The sequence below is a fragment of the Musca vetustissima genome, unplaced genomic scaffold, assembly GCF_032173495.1.
Source record: "Musca vetustissima isolate MV318-11 ecotype Yass unplaced genomic scaffold, APGP_CSIRO_Mvet_v1 utg6528, whole genome shotgun sequence".
NCBI classification, from domain to species: domain Eukaryota; kingdom Metazoa; phylum Arthropoda; class Insecta; order Diptera; family Muscidae; genus Musca; species Musca vetustissima.
In genome coordinates, this window is record NW_026878990.1 from 218,460 (window position 1) to 226,474 (window position 8,015).

Consider the following 8,015-nt stretch of genomic DNA (forward strand, 5'->3'; position numbering starts at 1 on the left):
TTAATTTTTTCCGAGTGTGGGCAACTAACCCTACGCCCAAACCCATGTTTTTATAGTCCTTATGGGTGAACTCGTGGAACATATAAGCTCACTATTTCAACGGGTGATGAAAATAGGTGACAACGCGGCGATGTCAGTGTCCACAATTAAAATGAAAGAGGGACCAAGATATGCGTGAGCTTCGAAATACCACATAACAAGTCCTTCGGATAAATGCGGTTAAAACCTTCATATCGGTAATACCTAAAAATTTATATTTCTATTGAAAACCCCAAAAGGGAAAATTCGCCGTAGGTCAAAGTGATGGCGACCCTATTATACTTTGAGATATAGCTTCATATCTTCATTTTTACCTATAATATGCATTTTTTGAGATTACATTTCTTCAGTATAATCGCATGTAGTACATTTCGCTCTACTACCGGTCTTAAATAATCACAAGATACGATTTTTATACCCTCCACCATAGTATAGAGGGTATATTAAATTTGTCATTCCGTTTGTAACTCATCGAAATATTAATTTCCGACCCTATAAAGTATATATATTCTTGATCAGGGTAAAATTCTAAGACGATCTAGCAATGTCCGTCCGTCTGTTGTAATCACGCTAACTTCTGAAGGAATTGAGATATGGTGCTAAAATTTTGCATAGTGTTGTCTTTTGTCTGCAGGCAGGTTAAGTTCGAAGATGGGATATATGGTCCACGTTTAGGCATGTCTCCCATATAAGGGTACCCCCCAATTTTCGGTATTTTGGGGTTCTTGAGAGCGTTTTTCAACCGAATTCACTGAAATTTGGTACAGTGGGTTCTTATTGGGTACTACATGTCTCTACAAAAAAGTTATACATATAGGTCTACTTTTTCTGGTAGTCCCCATGTAACGGTACCCCCAAATTTTCAGTTTTCTGAGGGTTTGGATCGTATTTTTCCACCGAATAGATGTAATTTAGTATTTTGAGTTCTCTCCACAAAAAATTATGAATATAGGTCAATTTTTTCGGGTAGCCTCCATATAAGGGTACCCCCAATTTTTGGTATTTTGGCGTTCTTGAGCGCGTTTTTCAACCGAATTCGCTGCAATTTGGTATTTTGTAGTCGTATATGGTAACAAATCTCCCTACCAAATATTATTAATATTCGCCCTCTTTTGAGCGTAGTCCCCATATAACACCCTTTTTTATGTTAAAATAGTTATCGAATTTGTTCCGCGTTTTGGGTTTAGTTTTAAGACTCTGTTGCAATCATTTCACCTGCGAAGGATATCGAGATAAAAAACTAGAACGTAAGGTTCGACAATGAACTATATATGAACTATAACCCGCATTAAGCCTAGCTCCTCTGTGGAAGGTACCGGATGGAGTGGACCGATATTCCCCATCTTCGAACTTGAACTACGTTTGGAAGAAATAATAAGATGGGTAAAGTTTGGATGAAAACAAATTTGGTCCAAAGAAACATGGGGCCTAGAACCAATATTTTGATGAGGCTCATTTTCAACGTGTCAAAGTGTGTACACCCTCATTAGCCATAAGGCTGAGAGTATAATTATCCATTACAAATTTCAAATGTCGGTATGAGTCCACTTTTTGGTATTTTCTCTATATTTTCATTTCAAGTACCTGTCAGTGTATCTATGGTAGAGGCTATCCATTCTCGCTATGTTCTACAAAAATGTTGCTCAAAAAATTTTTGGTGGTGTTCTCAAAGACGATAAAGCAATATTTTAACACATTACTTTTTACACTTGTATGAACTCAAAGTTGTTTATGTTGAGGACCATCCGAAGAGAGGCCTTCAGAAAATATTAAAAGGTATTTCTTCCACAACAAGGTAATATCGTTTTTAATGATTTTGTTGAGATTTGTGAAGTAGTGTAAGGAAATCGATTTTGAAATCATCTAAATTTTAAATAATTTATTTTGTTACCTTATTGTGTTCTTGAGAGCATTCATATTAAACCAATAGCAAATTGATTTATCAAGATGTTTTTTCACAATATTTCCCAATAAAATTATCCTGCTTTCCAATCTTTACCGAACAGGGCTTCCCAATATCCTTTGTTAATTTTATTGTTTTATCTATGGGATACAATCAGGACTATCAACATCATTATCATCGATGACTGAATGAATGGCTGCTATCAGCTATACCATACAAGTGTATTTGTATTCTGTTATTGTTTGTTTTCGTTGGTATTGTTGATGTTTTGCTTTTGTAATTCGTCCTTTTATGGCTTCCGGGGAGATAATCTCGGTGACGAATGAAAAACATGTGCAGATGATTATTCCCGGTACAAATAAACAGTGAACACAAACACTTGGCACGAGTTCGCCATTTTCTCCATTAGATATTCATGTACATGAGTTATGTGCATTTGTGTGCGTGTCAACGTTTTTCTTCGCCACTTGTTGTTTTTTCCCTCCCGTTGTAATGAGTGGTGTGTTTTTGTAGTTAAGCTTATCATGATTTCCGAATCTCCCTGCGTAGTTTTTTGCACAACTTTTGGAAATCTTTGCAAATGCAGAGGGAGTGGTGATTTCAGCAACCCCGTTTGGTTTGTTTTTTGCATTCATATTGGAATTATCTTCGGTTATGAATCTACTTTACTCTAATCAATCAATTATGATCTACATTTTTTTTTTTTGGAAAATTGGATTTATTTTATTGTCATTTATGATAAACATGAGACAATAAGGACTTGTGATTATTATCAAAATTGACATTGTCATGTCAATTGGCATTGTTTTTGCAAACATCCATCATTTAGGATAAAATAAAAATAACACCTGTTAGCTGTCCCACATTTAGAGATTGTTGTGATCATAATCATTTTGTTTTTGGGTTATCCTATTTTGACAATTATAATAACCTTAAGTTACATATGTATGTGGAGTGTCTTACAACTTTAAGTCGAAGAATGAATATTCTGTTTAACCTTCGAAAATAGGATGGTTGAGAAAAATTATTATTCCTGATATGAAAAACCCTATTTTTATACCCTCAGCATAATGGCTAATGAGGGTATATACACTGTGCTACTGCCTCATTGTCGTAAACAGCGACCCAACATTGAAAACTTTTTGGTAGAAATAAGCAATTCGAATTCGAAATATCAAATTACATAAAAAACTCCCCAAAATACCGAAATATAGGCGTTATCATAAAAAGTGGACCAATATTAATAATTTTTAGTATTACGATGTGTGTTACCCTATGTGAACCCAAAATACCAAAAAAGTGTCAATTCGGTGGAAAAACGTGTCCATCTTTCTCAAAATACCGGAATATGTGAGGTGAGAACCAAAAATACAAAATTATAGCCAATTCGGTTGAAAGTTTGCCAAAAATCTCTACTTACTTTACTGGTTTGTGGCAGAACATTTGTTCCATAAGCCGAGCTTAAAAAGATTTCCAGGCGCGTCGGTCTTGTGCACAGCTCACAATTTGAAAGACCATTTTCCGAAATATTCTCTTCCACTTGATCTTTCCATATAATTCGTGGCCTTCCTCAGTTCAGAGGTTGCTGTTACCGCACGCAATGTTCGACCCACTATATCGAAATCATCAGCGTTGGCGAATAACATGTGTTGCTTGGTGGTCAGAGTGCCATTTCTGTTCACCTTTGCCTCTCATATGACCTTTTCCAGCTGGATGTTAACAAACACTTTCTGTGTCCATTTTTGTGTCCTGGACACAGGATGCTGAGATACCAATCATTGGGCATACATTCCTCTAGCCAAATTGTACTAATCATCTGGTACATGCTCCTGACCAGCATCTGACAACCAGCATTGAATAGTTCGGCTGGTAACCCATCGGCACCTGTTGCTTTATTATTCTTCAGCCGATTAATTGCTACTCTGACCTCATATGGGCTAAGTGGTATACACACTATACCATCATCTCTTATTATTTCTGAGATATCTTCATCACCGCCACTATTTGATACCAGAAGCTTACCAAAATGCTCCTTCCAAATTCTCAATACGCTGTCAGTATCTGTCACCATGTTTCCATCTTCATCTCTACAGGTGGATGTGCCTGCACCAAATTCTTCGGTTTGGTGTTTTACTCCTGATCGTACCATGGGTTTCTTGATGGTGGTCTTCGATACCCAAGTGTTGCTTTTGCTGCAATTTGTCGAGGCAAGAAGTGCTTTCCTCAAGCAGGTGGGTAAGTACCATTGCTGTTTATTAAGACGAGTGCGAACCTTGGCTGCTACAAGGTAGTGGTCCGAATCGATATTCGTTCCTCGGATCGATCGAACGTCTAAAACACTGGATGAATGCCTTCCATCTATCACAACGTGATTATGATTTGATTTCTCGTTGTATGATCGGATGAAATCCAGATGTAATTGTGTATATCGAGATGCTTGAATCTGGTGCTACTATCTACCATGTTTTTTGCTGCCGCGAAGTCAATCAACCCCATGCCGTTGTCGGATGTTTCTTCGTGGATGCTGAATTTTCCGACGGTGGGACCAAAAATATTATCCCTACCGATTTTTGCATTAAAATATTCTACCAGAATTTTAATGTCATGGCCAGGGCAGTGGTCATATGCTGTTTCTAGGCCCTCGTAAAATATGTCTTTGGTCCGTTTATCTTTGTCTTTCGTCGGAGCATTGGCGCAAATAATACTGATGTAAAAGAACTTCGTTTTTTTCGAATTATAGAAATTTGTTCATCTACTGAAGCGAATCTGGACACGAGGACTTTTATTCTTATATTAACCATAAATACGCAGCCAAATTCATGTCTTGATTCATGGCAGCTATAATACAGTGCGTAATCGTCTGATTTACTTACGCCTGTCCCATTCCATCGCATTTCCTGTAAGGCAATAATATCGGTTTTGAACTTCTTGAGTATATCCGTCAAAGTGAAAACTGTGCCAGTTCTGTACAACGTACGAACATTCCAAGTACAGATCGTGATCATTTATACGATTTTCTTTGTAGGACCATGTTCTGACCCAATATAAACCAGTGAGCGGAGCAGTATAGTCGGACGGGGCCGACCATATGATACCCTACACAACTTCCACGAAAAACTAACTTTCTGTGGATCTATATTCCGAGCTTGTGCAATATTTCGCGATTTTTGAACCATCTGGACCAACTAGAGGTCGACAATTAATGCTAACGTTCAGTACAGCCCTTCTGATTACTTATCCAGATTCCCTTCCCTTGTGTTGTGATCTTCTTATTCCCATTGGAGTTTTCGGTCCACTTCATCACAATATAATTATCTGATCGTCACCGAAAATTGTAGGCGTTATCCTTGACCATAACTGGAACTTCATGCAACATTTTAAAGCGATCAGCGCTATATTTCCGTCCTCTAGTGTAGTAAAGGTTTACTAAATAATATCTGAATACATAAACACCTGTAAATATTTAAGTGTAACTTCCACATCTGAGTACATACGACTATTTGGTATCAATTTAAAGGTCAACCACGGCCCTTGGATTTACCAACAACTTTTCGGGTCTATGTCCTTCAGCTGTAAATTTATACGCTATAGAACACAAATTTTGTAATTTTTCACACAAAAGTCAGGGTCCATTTGACCCGCTAAATATTGACCGATCCTTATCAAAACATGCATGCTTATTCTTTGGCCCGATCCCCTTCTCCATGTAATGTAATTTCGCGATGTTCGGGCCAAGTATGAATTTGGAGTCTATAGCAGTATATTCCGTTTGTTATAACCTCACAAGGGCTTAACATTTTGAAAACGTTCAAATTTCATGTCGAACAAATTGAGTATCTGATTCGGTCAAGCTATTGCATTGTTTAATAATTCTACTTTTGTTAAACTCGTTGGGCGCCACCTCGATTTTAGAATTTTTTCAGTTGGTACATCTTTAAAACGTTTTATGTAAAATTGTGTGCATGTTGTTTTTATGTCCTCCAGAGACCCCCAGGTATAAATTTGTTTTTTATGTCGATTTTGCTATGTCCGTTGAAGTCACGATATAATTCGCAACATTTAAGGTAGAACTTTGAAATTTGGAACTAACATTGTACTACTTGTACGTTAATTTGACAGTCCCTGTTTTTCGAAACTATGAAGGTTCCGTTTCATTTTCGGAATTTTGAGAGCCGCATTTTTCAACTGAAAGGAGTGTGTTTAGATGCTGTGAGAGAGATCGTTCAGCACTATTTACGGTATTTTGAAGTGGTGGCTGTAATTTGGTATTTTGAAATTTTGGAACCTGACATATATATGTACAGGGTGAGATGAAAAAAACAGCAACCAACTTTAGACTGCTGTCATTTCTAAGCCACTCGTCCGACAGCTGTCAAAATTATTCCAGTGACAGCTCATTATATTGTTTACAAGCGTTCAAAATCATTTTGGTGAGAATTTTTCAGAAAAAAAGTTATTCGTGATGGAATTCACTCGTTACCGTGATACTGGTGGCGTAGACCGACGTCAAGGCAGTGCACAGTAGAAAACAGCAACATCAGCATAAATGTTTCGAAAAGTAAAGAAGCGACTTTATCGAAACCCTTGTCGCAGTGGCCGATAAATGGCTCGTGAGCTGAATATATATATATATATATATATATATAGGTTTAGGTATAATTAGGTTTTCTCCGATGAGAAAACTTTCGTTGTCCGCATGTGTTCTGGTGGTCAACCGAAGCTGGCCATGGTGATGGTGTTGGCCGCCATAACAGCCGATGGTCATTCTCTACTCGAATATATATATATATATATATATATAGGTTTAGGTATAATTAGGTTTTCTCCGATGAGAAAACTTTCGTTGTCCGCATGTGTTCTGGTTGTCAACCGAAGCTGGCCATGGTGATGGTGTTGGCCGCCATAACAGCCGATGGTCATTCTCTGCTCGAATTAATCGACCGTGGCATCAGAATAAATGCCGAATATTATTGCGAAAATATTCTGGAGGGTGTATTAAAACCTTGGGCACGCAAACATGGACATGGACATTCCACCATCGCACTCAGCACGCGCCATCCAAGAATGGTTACAAAATGAGGTTCCTCGCTTCATTTCCAGCGCACCAAAATCTCCGGATACCAATCCGTTGGACTATTGTGTCTGGAGAATTTTGGAAAGCAAGGTTGGCACTAAAAACTACCAAAGTGTCGATCACCTCAATGTACATACATTCGGGCAGCGTGTGATGGTTTCGTTGGCCGTTGAAGGCCACAACTCGTGCCAAATTTGACCAATTCTAACAAATCTAAACTTTTTCTAAACTTTGATGCTATTTCCGGCGTTTTTGCTTTCATTCAATAAAATTAAACAAAAAATGTAAAAATTATGGCGTTTGATTTGTTGCAGTTTTTTTATCTCACCATGTACATCTATGCAGAAAAATGAATAATGATCATGTTTTAAGATAAAGGTTCCGCTCCATTTTTGTAATTTGTTTTCGACTTTTTCGACGAATGTTTCTACCAACATTCGGCATTTCTTTTTTTGCGATGACGTACCCACATAAAGTGCCGCTATCTTTTCGATTTTAAAAATTTTAGCCAGATGCTCTTAGGTTGAAAATATTTTTTGCAAACGATTTTCTATAGAGGGCCATGTTTTGACCCAATATAAAGAAGGAACACCCACTACATCTTCCTGGTCCTTGATTTAAAAAACAAAAACAATTCTATTTTCAATTATGTAGTAAAAACGTCTAGTTTATTATTCGTTGTTATAATTATTTAATGTTTTTGTTGTTGTTGATACATTTTTAATTTATTTTTTAATGTTTTTTGTTTGTTTCGTCATTAACGTAAACATTTAGTTACTTTGTTGTTGTTGCATTTTTGCACCTAATGTTACATAAATATTATATATAAATAATAATTTTTATATTTAAATGATATGTGAGTCGAAAACAAAAATTCGAAGAAGAAGAATAAAATGTAACGATGTAATAAAAATTAAAAAAAAGAGAAGAAAGAGGGATGAACAAATGAAGGCACTGTAATTGCGGAAATTGCTTAGTGAGGGGAAGTACCTTCAACAG